Consider the following 18,473-nt stretch of genomic DNA (forward strand, 5'->3'; position numbering starts at 1 on the left):
GTTGGCTAACGTGGTACCAGTGTTTAAGAAGGGTGGTAAGGACAAGCCAGGGAACTATAGACCAGTGAGCCTGACCTCAGTGGTGGGCAAGTTGTTGGAGGGAATCCTGAGGGACAGGATGTACATATATTTGGAAAGGGATAGTCAACATGGCTTTGTTGCATGGGAAATCATGTCTCACAAACTTGATTGAATTTTTTGGGGAAGTAATAAACAGGATTGATGCGGGTTCCCCATGGGAGACAGATTAACAAGCTTAGATATCACAGAATACAGGGAGAACTAGCCATTTGGATACAGAACTGGTTCAAAGGTAGAAGACAGAGGGTAGTGGTGGAGGGTTGTTTTTCAGACTGAAGGCCTATGACCAGTGGAGTGCCACAAGGATCGGTGCTGGGTCCTCTACTTTTTGTCATTTACATAAATGATTTGGATGCGAGCATAAGAGGTACAGTTAGTAAGTTTGCAGATGACACCAAGGTTGGAGGTGTAGTGGACAGTGAAGAGGGTTACCTCAGATTACAACAGGATCTTGACCAGATGGGCCAATGGGCTGAGAAGTGGCATATAGAGTTTAATTCTGATAAATGTGAGGTGCTGTATTTTGGGAAAGCAAATCTTAGCAGGACTTAGACATTTAATGGTAAGGTCCTAGGGAGTGTTGCTGAACAAAGAGACCTTGGAGTGCAGCTTCATAGCTCCTTGAAAGTGGAGTTGCAGGTAGATCGGGTAGTGAAGAAGGCGTTTGGTATGTTTTTGTTTATTGGTCAGAGTATTGAGTACAGGAGTTGGGAGGTCATGTTGCTGCTGTACAGGTTATTGGTTAGGCCACTGTTGGAATATTGCATGTAATTCTCATCTCCTTCATATCAGAAAGATGTTGTGAAACGTGAAAGGGTTCAGAAAAGATTTACAAGAATGTTGCCAGGGTTGGAGGATTTGAGCTATAGGGAGAGGCTGAACAGGCTGGGGCTGTTTTCCCTGGAGCGTTGGAGGCTGAGGGGTGACCTTATAGAGATTTACAAAATTATGAGGGGCATGGATAGGGTAAATGGGCAAAGTCTTTTCCCTGGGGTTGGAGAGTCCAGAACGAGAGGGCATAGGTTTAGAGTGAGAGGGGAAAGATATAAAAGAGACCTAAGGGGCAACATTTTCACGCAGTGGGTGGTATGTGTATGGAATGAGCTGCCAGAAGAAGTGGTGGAGGCAGGTACAATTGCAACATTTAAGAGGCATTTGGATGGGTATATGAATAGGAAGGGTTTGGAGGGATATGAGGCCGGGTGCTGGCAGGTGGGACTAGATTGGGTTGGGATATCTGGTCAGCATGGATGGGTTGGACGGGAGGGTCTGTTTCCATGTTGTACATCTCTATAACTCTGTGATTCTGTCTCTCCCTCTCTCTTCCTCTGTCTCTCTTTGCCTCTGTCTCTCTCTCTCTCTCTCTCTGAGTCTCTCTTTTTCTTTCTCTCTCCCTCTCTCTGTCTCTTTCTCTGTCTCTCTTTCTCGCGCTCGGTCTTTCTCGTGCTCTCTCTCTTTCTTGCGCTCTCGGTCTCTCTTCCTCTCGCTGTCTCTTCCTCTCACTCTCTCTCTCTCTCCTCCTCTCTCTCTATCTCTCTCTCTCTCTCTCTCTTCCCCCTTCCTCCCTCTCTCTGTCTCTCTCTTCTCTCTTTCTTTCTCTCTCTCTCTTTCTTTCTCTTTCTCGCTCTCTGTCTTTCTTGCGCTCTGCGTTTCTCGCTCGTTCTGTCTTTCTCGCTCGCTCTGTCTTTCTCGCTCTCTCTCTTTCTCCTCCTCTCTCTCTCTCGTCCCCTCCCTCCTTCCCCACGATGCCACTGATTGACAACCTCATGTGATGCCAATTAAAAGACAAATTGTTTTTTGGAATCTGACCCTCCACATTTTGAGCCACATCTTTCAAATCTTAGTAGTCGTCTGTATGAAGAAATTGCTCCTCATTTTCCCCCTTTAGTTCTCTTCCTAATTAGATAAGGTCAATATTTATGATTACTGATCCAGTGCCTAAGAAAATAGTTTTGTTTTTACCAACTTGCTCTATCAAAGTCCCTCATAGTTTGATTATCTCTTTGGTTTCTCCTTAATCTTCTCTGCACCTCAGAATAATCCCAATTTTTCCACATATCAAGCAAATATACCCCCATCCTTACCTTTACCATTTCTGAGTAAACCTTCTCTGTATCCTTTCCAGAGCCTTGGCATCCATGATAAAGTGTGGTGCACAGAATTATACACAGTTCTCTAGCTGAGCTAACCGTAGATTTGCAAATATTTAGTGTGATCGGCTTGACTTTGTGTTCATTGCCCCATTTCACTAAGTCAAGAACAATTCCTTTAACTGCTCTACCAGCTACCCTTCTCACTGATAAGGATTACTGAGAAGGCAGCACAAAATTGGTCGACTTTACCACTGAGAACTTTTCCAAATGGAACATGGAGCATACCACCACTTGCAAGTTGTTGTCCAAGCCATTCACAATCCTAATAACACTACTGTTCCATTGTCACTGGGTTGAACACCTCCCTAACATCATTCTGGGTGCCCTGACACCACATGGATCACTGTAATTGAGGAGGCAGCTCACCACTACTTTCCCAAGGGCAGTTAGAGAAATGCAGGGCATGTTGACTACCCAGTACTGCTCCAATCTCTGGAACCCACTCGCCCCACCTCAAGATAGTACTATTTGGAGTATACCATATTGTTTTACCTCAAGTGTAAAGTGCACATTAAAAAGCACAACAGTATGTAAACCTGGCAGTCTGAAAACAAGCTCTCAGTTCAGAAATAGTCCACCAAAATTAACAACCAGCATTAGCCCACATATGCAGGATGAAGATATGATGATGGCTCCTATGTATTGGGGTGTTGCATTTGGTTCAGCAACTGTGTTTGTTGACACATGGATTAATTGTACTGCAAAATGAGATGTGTCTGTCTTTATGTACTGTCCTATTAATAATTTTCCCTGTAGAGTGGCTGATATGGTATAAAAATGGCACAAGTGGTAACCTGACCCACATGCCAGAATCCATTGAATTCACCCCTGGCCTTTCCTCTATAATGGACTAATGAATGCCCAGAGACTAATTAGCAGGAAGCTGCAGTGTCATTAAAAATATATTGCTTAAGATCAGAGCAAATGAATGTTTCCAAGAGATTGCCAGTGCTGCACAAAGGCTAGTGAAAGGCAGCAACTACATGTTACAGTAAAAATGTTAGTTAATGTTTGTGGCATACAAGGCATCATAATGTTTGTTCCGTTGTACTCATTATGTTTTGTTGATAAGTAACATGAAAATTGTTATCATCCCAATTAATGCTATTACAGGACAAGCCAGAAACCAGACTGAAATCTGGCTTGATAGATTCTTTTTTCTGGTTTTAATGAGATGGCCTTTCATAGAGACACAGAAAATAGAAGTCGGAGTAGGCCATTTGGCCCTATGAGCCTGTCCCACCATTCAAGATGATCACCTAGCTCGATAGGCTGTTTTTGCTGTCTTCCCAGACTCTGTGACCCCTTTAGCCCTAAGAATTACGTCTGCCTACTTGAAAACATTCAATGTTTTTCCCTCAATTACTTCTGTGGCAATGAATTCCAAAGGCCCCCTACCATCAAGTTGAAGAAATTTCTCATCACTTCAGTCCTAAATGGCCTTTCCCATCTCCTTAGGCTATGACTTCTACTTCCGGACTTGCTGGTCATCTGAAATTTGTTTCCTGTGTTCACCCTGTACAATCCTGTTAGAATTTTGTAGGTTTCTCTGAGATTCCTCCACTGTTCTGAATTCCAGTGAATTATAGTCCTACCTGATATCTCTCTTTGTATATCAGTCCTGTTATCTCCAGGAATAGTCTGGTAAGCCGGTAGTACACTCCTTCCATAGTCAGAAAAACTTCCTTCAGTTAAGCAAACCAAAACTGCACAGTGCGATCTCCAGGGCTTTGTACAATTACAGCAAGACATTCCTGGTCTTGGACTTGAATTCTCTTGTTATGAAGGTTAACATGATATTTGCCTCCTTCATTGCCTGCTGCACCTGCCTGCTTCCTTCCAGTGACTGGTGTACAAGGGCTGACAGGTCTCATTGCATTTCCCCATTGCCAATTTATTACCAGATAAAAATCTGACACCTTGTTTTATTTTGGTGAAATACAAATGTGCAATGTTGCAGAATTAGTTTTAAGAATAAAACAGAAGTTTATCATGCAAAAGATAAAACTGAATAAACCAAACTCTTTAAATAAAACATATGTTCAAAGAGTTTGAAATACATAGTAAAATACAATCCCATTAAGTGAAATGGCACCCCTTTATAATATTCACTTCAGAGAGAATTCCCTGTTCTATCACGTATCTGATGTTTCATTTTCTGGTCTTGAGAACCTGAAACTATCTTCCAAGATTTTTCTTACAACTGAGCTTAGACCTTCTCAGTTTCAAGTAATCTCTTCAGCATTTTAACCAAACACTTCTTGTCTGGAACCTTTGATCTGAACTCCTTACCGCGAGGAAACCTATTTCTTGACAATTCTAAGGTTCCTTTAGGAGAAACTGTTTTACATGTACAGTTTCAAAACATCTTCTGTAACCTGAAACCAAAAATCCTTCTTCAAGCTATGTGTGTTTCCCCTTAGCCAAAAATATCCTTCTGGATCCTTCCAACTGAAGCCTGATGTACAGCACTGTTTATTTTGTCAGTGCATACAAAGTTTCCTAATGTAGACAAACTCCTATTAGCCTCCTGTTATACCTATTACACTTAATAAACCATGACTTCAGAAAGCCTTAAGTTAATCATTAAACACTTTCACATACGCAGAGACCAAATTCCATATGTCACTAGTTCAAAATCCAAACTCTAAAATAAATTATATTAAAGTATGTATGAATCACATTGAATCACAACATAATTTGCTGAAGTTGTGGAAATTATTTGCAAGTTATCAATCCAACAATAAAAACTGCTGCTTGAATAAGAAAATACAGTCATTGGAAGCTTTTTCCCATGATTGATCCTGATTTCAGAATGAGGTGAGATGTTCTTAATAGCGTTGATGTGGTCTCGATGTGCTGAATGGCCTACTTCCACAATGTAGGGGTTCTATAATTCTAAACCCCTTGGACTGATGTCTCAATAGCATCCCAATCGACTTAACCTGCAATTACCAGACTCTTTGCACTCGACCTGCATTACTGACCATGGCCCAATTCCCACACTGCAAGGCCATGGGTCCTCAGATTCTGGTATGACCAAGTGCCTGACTCACCATGGTCAACACCCTGGACTGGAAGCAAACAATCCCAACTGACTGTGGTGGTGTTCCTTTGTCTGACTGTAGTCTCCTTTCTCCAGCTTCCATTTGACTTTCCCACAAGGCAAGTTACCCCTCATTGTATAGTACAGTAGAAATCAAACCCTACTATTCCTGATGCTGTCATAGAATTCCACAATTTACCTGTCTTTTAAACTCAAGTTGAAAGAAAGCACAGACTGGGTTTCTGTACCTTAAGACCATAAGACATAGGAGCAGAAATAAGGCCATTCAGCTCATCAAATCTGCTCCACCATTCAATCATGGATGATAAGTTTCTCAATTCCATTCTCCCACTTTCTCCCAGTAACCCTTGATCCCCTTTACAATCAAGAACCTGTCTATCTCTGTTTTAAATATACTCAATGACCTGACCTCCACAGCCTTCTGTGACAATGAATTCCATAGATTCACCAGTCTCTGGCTGAAGAAGTTTCTCTTTATCTCCATTATAAAATGTCTTCTCTTTATTCTAAGGCAATTCCCTCTGGTCCTAGTGTCTCCTGCCAATGGAACATCTTCCCAACTTCCACTCTGTCCAGATCATTCAGTATTCTGTAAGTTGCAGTTCGGTCCCCCCTTGTCCTTCTAAACACCATTGAGTATAAACCGAGGGTTCTCAAACATTTCTCTTATGTTAAGCTTTTCATTCCTGGGACCATTCTCGTGAATCTCCTCTGAACGGGCTCCAGGGCCAGTACATCCTTCCTGAGACATAGGGCCCAAAACTGCACACAATATTCCAAATGTGGTCTGAGCAGAGCCTTATAGAGCCTCAGAAGTAATTCCCTGCTTTTATACTCAAGTCCTTTCAAAATTGCATTTGCCTTCCTAACTACTGGCTCAACTACAAGTTTACCTTGAGAGAATCCTGGACTAGAACTTCCAAATCTCTTTGCACTTCAGATAGCTGCATTTTCTCCCCATTTAAAAATTAGTCCACGCCTCTGTTCTGCCTACTGAAGTGCATGACCTCATATTTTCCCACGTTGTACTCCATCTGCCACTTCTTTGCCCACTCTCCTAACCTATCCAAATCCTTCTGGATCTTCCCCACCTCCTCAATGTAACCTATCCCTCTACCTATCTTTATATTGTCTGCAAACTTAGCCAGAATGCTCTCAGTTCCTTCATCCCAGGTGTATAAAGTGAAAGGTTGTGGTCCTAACACTGATCCTTGCAGAAAACCACTTGCCACTGGCTGCATCCTGAGTAGGATGCTTGTATCTCCACTCTCTGCTTTCTGTCAGATATCCAAACTTCTATTCCTTTTAGTACCTTGCCCGTGGGCCCTTATCTTACTCAGTAGCCTTTTGTATGGTGCCTTTCTTTTAACAAAACCTCTGAGATGCTTTTTTACCTCTGTTTTTTCTTGTTTTTTCTATTTTGCACATGTGTGCAGGTGTTGGACACAGTGAAAAAACAACAAGTGTGTAAATCATTATTTATATTCCACCACCTGGAAGAAAGGAAACACCCAAGTGGCCAGTGACAAGCAGTGCCCTTCTCAGAGGGCAATGCTGCATGATCAAACAGTGAAGGGGAGGGCAGGAATTACATCAATCAAATGCCTTCTTGAAGTCCATGTAAATAACATCCATTGGCTCTCCTTGGTCTAACCTGCTTATTACTTCCTCAAAGAATTCTAGCAAATTTGTCAGGCATGATCTCCCCTTGATGAAACCATGCTGACTTTGCCCTATTTTACCATACACTTTCAAGTATTCAGAAATCTCATCCTTCACAATGGATTCCAGGATCTTACCCATAACCGAGGTTAGGTTAATCAGTCTGTAATTTTCCATTTTTTGCCTTAGTCCCTTTTTAAACAGGGGTGTGATGTTAACAATTTTCCGGTCCTCTGTGTCCCTCTCTAATTCTAGCGATGCCTAAAAGATCACTACGGACGCCTCTGCTACCTCTTTTGTTATCTTTATTTATTACAAGTAAATGGATTCCAGCTGCGGTGAAGTAATCATGACCTGTTGACATATAACACAATTAGTTACAGCTCAAAAACTTTTATAAAATATTAATTGTTCCAGAGATTTTCATGAGGTTTGCCCCAGCAAGGTGTGTAGTACTGTGAGGTTCTCGGGAGCAGTGCTACGTTTTGATACCATGTTTAATGTTCTGAGAATTCTCATCCGCACATGTGCAGAACCAGCCAAAAAACTGGGCATGAACAGTTATGATGTGAGCAAATAAAATGGCTGTTGAACTGACATACCAGCCCAGACACATTTCCACATTATTTTAATGGGAACGTTTTTGGAATTTTGTTTATTTTTTGCTCATTCCATTTATCAAAGTCTTTGATTCTTAGAAATGGATATATTTCTTGTCAAAAGAGGTGATTCATCTGCTAATTCAGTCGATGAAACATCTGAACACAAAGAATAAAAAGCAAGAACTGTTCACAGACAGACAGTACAATGAGAGCTACCTGGCCTTTGGATTTTAAGCACTGGAGATGTTGCTTGCTCCTTAGCTGAATGTCTCCTCTGCAGACAAAAGTTGGCAAACATTGCTATGGCACCAGGTACGTTTTAAGACACTATTTACATACACAGCATCCATCTCTTGAGAGACTATCCATCTCCATTAAACAGACCCAACATCTGATGCAGTGTGCATGGGTATCAGATAAAGAGGCTACTTGCCTGGTGGCGGGGCTTTAAGCAAAATCAAAGAAGCTCCATACCATTGCCCAAACCTAAATCTTGCCTGCATGGGAAAAAAAAGGGTGTAGGTAGGTGTGATGGTAGCATCTGATGCTGCAAAACAGATCAACAAAATTCCATCTAACAGTACAGTTAAATGGCAGATTGATGACAGAGTCAAACAACATGGAAACAGATCCTTCGGTCCTACCAGTCCACACTGAACATAATCCCAAGCTAAACTAGGCCCACCTGCCTGCTCCTGGCCCACATTGCTCTAAACCTTTCCTATTCACGTACTTAACCAAATATCTTTTAAATGTTGTAATTGCACCCACATCCACTGCTTCCTCAGGAAGTGCATTCCACATGTGAACCACCGTCTGTGTAAAAGAAAGAAATTGCCCCTATGTATTTTTTAAATATCTCTCGTCTCACCTTAAAAATATGCCACTTAATCTTGAAATCCTTCAACATAGGGAGAAGGCAACTGCCATTAACTCTATCCATACCACTTTATATTATTTTATAAACTTCTGTATCAAGAAAGGACTCCAAGACAAGTTAGCTACCGGTGGGAAGTTTGCTCTGCAGATTGACTAGTCCAGAAATAAGTGGACTCTGTTGGGTGTTGGCAAATGTATGGCATGTTGAGGGGATTCAGGAGAATTGTTTCTTTTGTAGGGAGCTACTGAATCATGTGACTGACCTATTTCAGGTAACAGATGCCTACTTGATGGAAAGCAAACTTGCTTCGAGCTTGTGTAGAGCATTTGCACTGATGGAGCAGCCTCCCTGATGGGGAAGTCAAAGGATTTGTCAGTAAGTTAAAAGAGCAAAGTCCTGACGTTCAGATTTCACATTGCATCGTCTACCGTGAAGCTCTTGTAGCCAAATTAATGCCACCTGAGAGAGCTGCAGTATTACAGCAAGCTATGAAAATCACGAAGGATATAGAATCATGGCTTGCTTCAAATCGCATTTGTTCTCTGTTTCATGTACAGTGATGAGGGCTAGGCATGAGAGTTTGCTGTTAAACACTGAGGTGTGGTGGTTATTGCAGGGGAAGGTTCTCTCCCATATTCATGAGAAATGACAGTTTTCAACATTATATGAACTGCCTTCTAAAGAGCTACTATCTGATGATTAATGGTGGGCAAAGCTGGAATATCTCTCAGACAGTTTCATCCATCTGAATGAGCCAAATGCTAAAATGCAGCGGGGGAGCAAGATGATTCTGACCATCATGAATAAGCTTAAAACTGGGCCTTTGGCAAGAAACATCGGCAGGAGATTCACTTGATGTTTCCGGTGGCATCATTGACTGCAGATGCAGCCTCACGTTCAAACATCTTAAAGTTCTGCAAGAGGTTCAAATTTGATTTTCACCTCAACTAATATGGAAAGCTGTCACTAGGTCCATTTAGTTGACTACCTTCTGATTCATACAAAAGCTGACATGCACAGGAAATGAGGAATATGCAGAAGTCTGGATGGACTGCACAATGAAGCTGAAGTTTTCAGAGGTATATTTGTATGGCTGACCCGAGCATGTGAATATCCTAAGGCCATGCTCTTGCAGTACTCTTGCTAATTGCAACAATATATCTCTGCAGGCTAGTGTGGCTGAAATGGTGAGCTGGTCTGAGAGCAGACATGATGATGTGGTGAAGCTGGTGGTTTGCCAGTGCCCATTTGTGTGGCTGAAGGTTTGAAGAGAATAGTGCCGATGCAAGGATGTTATTGTGAAAAAGATGGATGAGACAAGCATTCAGTGTTTAGTCCTCACCAGCTTTCTTTTACGTGTTGAGAATTTGCATGGTCTAGTTCTTTTGGGAAAGAGGGAGGAATTTGAAATGGTATATATAAACAGGGTGAATTTTAGTGTGATTTAAATGTCTGGCAAAGAAGAACATCTATCTGGTCCTCTTTTACCTGTCTTCCTTGAATGTTCTAAACTACTTCCCAGACTAGTTGACCATTAACTAGCTGTGTGGTTTGTATGATTGTTTCTATTTTTATGATTAGTCTGTCTCAAAAGAAAATGAAATAAGAGGTTTAGCATGGCGGCTGTCAAGCTGCAGTGTTGAGTTGTAAGAATTGGGAGAGCATGTTTCTTTGCTATAAAGCCAGAGCATTGCTCACTGTTGCAACTATTGGTTCTGGGGAATTAGAATTCTGAGTGGGGCTTATTCCAGAGTTAGGTTTCTCTTGTTACACACTGGTCCAATGGTTTGCCTCCCCAAGGGAGTGTCTGGCTACTGACAATGTTCTGACGGGACACACAAGGTGAATACTGGCCCATTGCCCCCCAGTGATTGTAAGAAATGCTAAAGGGGGCATGACTGTCTTAGGATCCAAAGCTTTTCAGTAAACCATCCATCAAAACCCCTCTTCCTATGGTTTTAATGGATATCTTGTGTTATTTCTGTGAACAATAGTTGACCCAGCCTCCAGAGTAACCTTTTTGCTTTATGTTCCTTGCCTCTCAATTGTCAGGAACCTTCAGATAGATACTAATTTCCAAAGGATGTTTGCACACTATTTTGTAAGACTTTACGCATTATCACCATGCATGATGCATTTTTGATGCCACAAAAGTAACTGTGGTTAATTTGTTGTGAAAAAAGAACAATTGCAAAAGAGAAGGGAGACACAATAATTGTTGCGTTGGGTTTTCCTGCCTGTTTTTGTAGGCAGTGTCTATGGTGTTTTAGTTTTCTTTCTTTGTTCTTTGGGAACACCGAAAAATGTCTTTTGGAAGTCAAGATGTACTGGAGTTGGAATTAAAATTCAACTTTGTTGAGTGATGAAAGATGAATGCCAGTTGGCATGCACATTAAATCGGTCCAGCAGAATAATAGTTACTTCAGTCAGAGTTTGATCTCTGTATATTGTGCAAGCTTATGAACGGACGAATTTGATTAGATTAGATTAGATTACATTACATTACAGTGTGGAAACAGGCCCTTCGGCCCAACAAGTCCACACTGACCCGCCGAAGCGAAACCCACCCATACCCCTACATTTACCCCTTACCTAACACTACGGGAAATTTAGCATGGCCAATTCACCTGACCTGCACATCTTTGGACTGTGGGAGGAAACCGGAGCACCCGGAGGAAACCCACGCAGAGACGGGGAGAACGTGCAAACTCCACACAGTCAGTCGCCTGAGGCGGGAATTGAACCCGGGTCTCTTGCGCTGTGAGGCAGCAGTGCGAACCACTGTGCCACCATGCCACCCATAAGAATGTCCAGTCTGTATCAAATTACCCTACTGACTGTACTCAACCAGCCCACGCTTGCAAAACTCAGAACACAGGACCCAAAATTAGGTGAGAGTCTGTTATTAGACAGCACCTACTCACTAATCCAGAGTGTGTGAGGAATTACACTAACAAGCAATTTAAGATTATTACTCGGACTTGCAGTGTAGCTCAGTTGTGCTCGCAGAAAGCCATGTGTATTCATACACAGTAAACAGCATATGTCCAGGAATAGTGCCTTGTCCAATTAAATAGAGCTTGTGGGAAGCCTCAACCAATCAGATCCCATTTGCCAACCAATCAGCATTCTTCTCTCATACAGTTTGCATTGTTGTTCCCTTTTGAGACTTGGTTTTCTTGTATCCATCCAGATGACTGCAAGATGAAAACCATGGAGAGCGTGTGTGTTTATTCAAAAATACTCAAATTCTATCCTACCAAGTGACTCAGGTCATCTGTTTATTGTGATATGCAATGAATCACACACTTTACTATTGCACAAATGATCACACCAATAAATACAGTTGAGAGAAGCCATTCACTTTGTGTGCAGAGAAGGGAAAGGACTCATTGACATGGTCCTTCCTTTTGTGTGATCTGAAAGAATTTACCTACAGAGATCAGTTTGAAACACGTCCATTCAATTCAAGTGAGTCCAAATGGTTGCATGGTTTTTTTTTTAATTCATCAGTAGTTTCAAGATCATAATTACTGATACTCTTTTTAATTGCAAATTTACATAACGAGCTGATTTTAAATTCCTCAGATGCCATGGTGAGTCTTGAAGTGATGTTTCCAAATGATTAGTCCAGCAGCAGATTACTGGAATAATAAAACCTGCTAATTAACTGCACTGAAACCTTGCCTTAGTATGACATTTGAATGTTTTTACATTATCATTTAGGAGCTGATCTTCATCAGCTGGGATCATAGCAGTGGCTTATAAAACAACATTTTGATATTTATGTCAAAATTCATCTGTCATTTTTAGCATGGCAAGTAAAATGCAGTTCCCTGTTGTGGAAGGAGTGGCATTTCTTATATGAAGGAATGAACCTGAAAGGGTTAGTATTGAAGACTTATTAAGCTCTTCTCTGTATACGGTTGAAGAAAGGCAGAATGTCTTGTTGAGTGAAGACCTATATCCATGTGTCTCTCATACATCTTAGCAACCATGTCTAACTTAGTTAAAAATCACACAACACCAGGTTATAGTCCAACAGGTTTAATTGGAAGCACACTAGCTTTCGGAGCGACGCTCCTTCATCAGGTGATTGTGGAGGGCTCGATCGTAACACAGAATTTATAGCAAACATTTGCAGTGTGATGTAACTGAAATTATACATTGAAACATTTCAGTAATTTCAGTTACATCACACTGCAAATGTTTGCTATAAATTCTGTGTTACGATCGAGCCCTCCACAATCACCTGATGAAGGAGTGTCGCTCCGAAAGCTAGTGTGCTTCCAATTAAACCTGTTGGACTATAACCTGGTGTTGTGTGATTTGTAACTTTGTACACCCCAGTCCAACACCGGCATCTCCAAATCATGTTTAACTTACTAATGTAACTTGTACCTGATTGCTATCATGCACTGGACAACATCTTGTTTAAGAGAAGAGCCTTTTTCTTGTCATTAACTCCCTAGTGGCTTTCCTCTGCCACTGTAAACCTGAGACCCAGTCAAACAACGAGGATGGTGGCAACAAGCAACTCCAGTGACAAACCAGTTGACATCGTAATAAGCAGCATTACTAATGAGAGGCCAGTGTTGGTGTATGAAGCAACAGAAAGAGGATGGGGTGGGGTGATAGGAGTATCGGTAGAAGAGATAGATGACAAAATAATTCAAAAATAATATTAGAATAGTGATCTCCTCTTCACTTCTATCAAACTCCACAGGCCCTGCAGAAATATAGAGAGTGGCTGCCTCATTTGCATCTGTCTTAAAGCCCAAATGAGCCTAGAATGTATCTCTTGAGCAGCATATTGTTGGATTGGGGCCCAGTACTTTGGTTCTGGGCAGTGTACAGTACCAGCCGTGACCTGAATTGCCTTTGCATGATATACTGCAAGCAGCTGCAGATGGCATAAGAGAAACAGACTGGTGGCACATGTAAATTTTTTTATTGATTTATTATGTTGACCACATGAATTTCACGAGCAGCTTCTAGGAATCTAAGACCGATTGAAGACTAAATACAATTTGAGAAACAAACTTGTAAGGAGAACTCAGCTATCTGTAAGAATAATAGGGTGGTTACGGTAGGGGATTTTAACTTTCCAAACATAGACTGGGACTGCAATAGTGTTAAGGGTTTAGATGGAGAGGAATTTGTTAAGTGTGTACAAGACAATTTTCTGATTGAGTATGTGGATGTACCTACTAAAGAAAGTGAAAAACCTGACCTACTCTTGGGAAATAAGGCAGGGCAGGTGACTGAGGTGTCAGCACTTTGGGGCCAGCAACCATAATTCTATTAGATTTAAGATAATGATGGAAAAGGATAGACCAGATATAAAAGTTGAAGTTCTAAATTGGAAAAAGGCCAATTTTGACGGTATTAGGCAAGAACTTTCGAAAGCTGTTTGGGGGCAGATGTTCGCACGTAAAGGGACGGCTGGAAAATGGGAAGCCTTCAGAAATGAGATAACGAGAATCCAGAGAAAGTATATTCCTGTTAGGGTGAAAGGAAAGGCTGGTAGGTATAGGGAATGCTGGATGACTAAAGAAATTGAGGGTTTGGTTAAGAAAAAGAAGGAAGCATATGTAAGGTATAGACAGGATAGATCGAATAAATCCTTAGAAGAGTATAAAGAAAGTAGGAGTATACTTAAGAGGGAAATCAGGAGGGCAAAAAAGGGGACATCAGATAGATTTGGCAAATAGAGTTAAGGAGAATCTAAAGAGATTTTACAAATACATTAAGGACAAAAGGGTAACTAGGGAGAGAATAGGGCCCCTCAAAGATCAGCAAGGCAGCCTTTGTGTGGAGCCGCAGGAGATGGGGGAGATGATAAATGAGTATTTTGCATCGGTGTTCACTGTGAAAAGGATATGGAAGAAAAAAATGTAGGGAAATAGTTGGTGACACCTTGCAAAATGTCCATATTACAGAGGAGGAAGTGCTGGATGCCCTGAAATGGGTAAAGGTGGATAAATCCCCAAGACATGATCAGGTGTACCTGTGGGAAGCTAGAGAAGTGATTGCTGGGGCTCTTGCTGAGATATTTGTATCATCGATAGTCACAGGTGAGGTGCTGGAAGACTGGAGGTTGGCTGACGTGGTGTCACTGTTTAAGAAAGGTGGTAAGGACAAGCCAGGGAACTATAGACCAGTGAGCCTGACGTCGGTAGTGGGCAAGTTGTTGGAGGGAATCCTGAGAGACAGGATGCACATGTATTTGGAAAGGCAAGGACTGATTCGGGATAGTCAACATGGCTTTGTGCGTGGGAAATGATGTCTCACAAACTTGACTGAGTTTTTTGAAGAAGTAACAAAGAAGATTGATGAGGGTAGAGTAGTTCATGTGATGTATATGGACTTCAGTAAGGCGTTCGACAAGATTTCCCATGAGACTGATTAGCAAGGTTAGTTCTCACGGAATACAGGGAGAACTAGCCATTTGGATACAGAATTGGCTCAAAGGTAGAAGACAGCGGGTGATGGTGGAGGGTTGTTTTTCAGACTGGAGGCCTGTGACCAGCGGAGTGCCACAAGGATCGGTGCTGGGTCCTCTACTTTTTGTCATTTACATAAATGATTTGGATGCAAGCATAAGAGGTACAGTTAGTAAGTTTGCAGATGACACCAAAATTGGAGGTGTAGTGGATAGCGAAGAAGATTACCTCAGATTACAACAGGATATTGACCAGATGAGTCAATGGACTGAGAAGTGGCAGATGGAGTTTAATTCCGATAAATATGAGGTGCTGTATTTTGGGAAAGTAAATTTTAGCAGGACCTAGACACTCTAATGGTAAAGTCCTTGGGAGTGTTGCTGAACAAAGAGACCTTGGAGTGCAGGTTCATAGTTCCTTGAAAGTGGAGTTGCAGGTAGATAGGATAGTGAAGAAGGCATTTGATATGCTTTCCTTTATTGGTCAGAGTATTGAGTACAGGAGTTGGGAGGTCATGTTGCTGCTGTACAGGTCATTGGTTAGGCCACTGTTGGAATATTGCGTGCAATTCTCGTCTCCTTCATATCGGAAAGATGTTGTGAAAGTTGAAAGAGTTCAGAAGAGATTTACAAGGATGTTTCCAGGGTTGGAGGATTTGAGCTATAAGGAGAGGCTAAACAGGCTTGGGCTGTTTTCCCTGGAGCGTTGAACGCTGAGGGGTGACCTTATAGAGGTTTACAAAATTATGAAAGGCATGGATAGGATAAATAGGCAAAGTCTTTTCCCTGGGGTTGGAGAGTCCAGAACTAGAGGGCATAGGTTTAGGGTGAGAGGGAAAGATATAAAAGAGACCTAAGGGTCTACTTTTTCACACAGAGGGTGGTATGTGTATCGAATGAGCTGCCAGAAGAAGTGGTGGAGGCTGGTACAATTGCAACATTTAAGAGGCATTTGGATGGGTATATGAATAGGAAGGGTTTGGAGGGTGCTGGCAGGTGGGACTAGATTGGGTTGGGATATCTGGCCAGCATGGACTGAAGGGTCTGTTTCCGTGCTGTACATCTCTATGACTCTATCTCCCCGCAAGCCATGTCCGCCTACTTAGTATTTACATTACTTGTATAGTTGTACCTACACCTCCCAAAAAAGGTTATAGTTTTACCAGGATAAATTTAGGATCGTCTCATCAATCTTCATGAATATGTAAAGAGTTGTTTTTTTTTTAGGTGATTGAGGATCTGTTTCTTCCAAATGCATTGTTTGGGGGCTTTCCTTCTTTGTTCTGTCATTGTTAATTGTGTGATCCTAAGTTTCTCCTGAGGATCAGTGTATGGAAGTCATCAGGCTATTTGCATCATCAGGCTATTTATCACCAAAACCAAGGTACTTGTGTTTCTTCCATCTGAAATGGCACTAACTGCTCAGAGGAAGCTGGAAGAGTGCAAATTCTCTGCAGTTCTAAAATTGGTGCAGAAATCACAAAAAAAGGGAAAATATTACAAAAAGTCAGGCTTTCATCCATTTTGTACAAAAACATAAAATGCCGTTTTTCTCCAATTTAGAACATTTCAATGATATTTAAGTGTTTGAAGATGATTTTACAGAAACAATTAGAAATTTTCAATTTTGAAAGAAATTAAGGAAGATTTCTGAAAAACCGTAAAAGAGAAAAATTGAAAACCTTCATAAAGACACTTCAGGATATAGCTTTATTAGTAAGCCATCTTTGTTGTACAGTATTGAAAAGAAATTCAGTATTTGGAAAAAAAAATATATGCTTCAGCGATGAAGACTGAAACATCTAATGAAATTGAACTGATTGTTAAAGAAAAATTTAAACACTAATCTGTTACGTTTCCAAAGAATTAGAAACATTTCCTGCAAAAGTTTTCACATATTTCATTAAAAGGCAGAAACAATCTTGATTAAATAAAGCAGAAATAGAGGAAGATATTACATTTCAAAGCACAGTATAGAAGAGATAATACAAAATTGCTTCAGGTTTATACAAGAAGCCCTGGGAAGAACGAGTAAGCACATTTCTTTATTCTGTAAGTCTGATTGCAGCTGGTGTTTTAAAAGACAAACTAGAAGGAGAGACAGATACCTTTGTGTATTTGGACCACCGTGCACCTTCATATAAGAGCATTTGACAATTTGACTTTATATCAAATGGCAACTCGAAAACAAAGAGATCAAGGTTTAACAGAAGGTTAGTTTCCAAGAGAATCTATAGACATCTTTACACATTGTCAGATTTTGGTGATTTACAACCAGAACTAATTCAAAACAAAATTGTCAGAAATGCTGAAACATCTCTCTCTCTCTCTCGGATATGTTACAATTAAAGGAGAATACTACACTGGAAAAAACTAGAATTAGCTTTATTGTCACATGCTAAAATGAATATAGTGAAAAGTGTACAAGTTGCCACTTATGGTGCCATCTTAGGTTCAAGGTCCCTAGGTAGAGCTTCTTCAGTTACAGTTCTTAGAAAAATAGAGAAGTAACAAGTCCAGCATTTCAGATTTTGGGAATAAATTATAAAATGGAGGAAAAAATGTTCAGTATGGCAACCTTCCAACCTAGCTGGCACCTAGCCTCCCGTCCAGGCACCCGGCCTTGAGTCTAGACCACATCAGGCTTCACCTTATGGTTCACAAGGCTGTCAGTTTGCACTGGAATCATCTTGAGACCAGCTGAGGTCACGCTGGGCCAGCAGGCTTCGATGGCTGGCGGCTACACCAGGCCAAGAGGATTCCTCATCAGGTCTGAGTGGAGGCTGAGAATAAAATGGAAGAGGAGTGGATGGAGTGGAGGAGGTCCTGCTGAAGCACCTTACTCTGCCGCCATCTTGAATCTAAAACATATGTTCTTCAAATGGTGATGAGAAGTGAAATCTGAAAGAGCACAGAGAAAGTTAGGATCAGAAAACTAACCTAGCCTAGCAGTCACAGTATTGTTGACATGCAACTTATAATAAGCCGAACAGCCTGCTGCCCTGAACTTGTCTTGTAACTGGGCCTGTAACCAGTCTCAGCCTGAACTGTTCTGAACATGTGTCGAACAGCTGGGGAAAATTGCCCATAACCACATGCCTTGATTGTAGTGCAGTATGATCAACATCTGACAGAACATTGCCCGAAGTATCCCAGAATTTCTACAATCATGATATAAATGTACATGAAAGGCAAATTAAAGCAAGAGCATTCAGTTTTAATTTCTGGGTTGTGCTTTCTAGCCAAAAGTTTTGTCCTCTGCACGTGCCTTCATTTTCTGCACTTTAAGTCAAATCACCAGAAGGCAACTTTAATCTTAGTTTTGGTTCTACCTGTAGTGGTTGAACCCTTACCCTGTGCTGCCTGCACTGGCTTTACTTGATCAGTTTCTGTTTATCACTTAGCCGACCACCTTATGCAGTGTTATTCGTAACCTGTCCTGTCTGACAGTGATTTCCAAAACAACTGAAAGATTTCTCCTAACTGTTTCACTTGGACTCTTTTTTTCTAGACTCGGTCACTCTCTTTCACTCTCACGCTGTCTCTCTCTCTCTCATTGCCCATTCTGGCTGACCTGTGCCAG

The 18,473-nt window shown here is 41.3% G+C and overlaps 1 protein-coding gene across 9 annotated transcripts in view; it reads left to right on the forward strand.

The window, feature by feature from the left end:
• map3k15 (mitogen-activated protein kinase kinase kinase 15) overlaps positions 1-18,473 on the forward strand; it is a 133,800-nt gene that overhangs the window by 19,751 nt on the left and 95,576 nt on the right. The window lies entirely within an intron of this gene.

Source organism: Chiloscyllium plagiosum, unplaced genomic scaffold (genome assembly GCF_037043375.1).
Source record: "Chiloscyllium plagiosum isolate Xiang-an unplaced genomic scaffold, Cpla_swu_hap1 HiC_scaffold_12, whole genome shotgun sequence".
Classification (NCBI taxonomy): Eukaryota; Metazoa; Chordata; class Chondrichthyes; order Orectolobiformes; family Hemiscylliidae; genus Chiloscyllium; species Chiloscyllium plagiosum.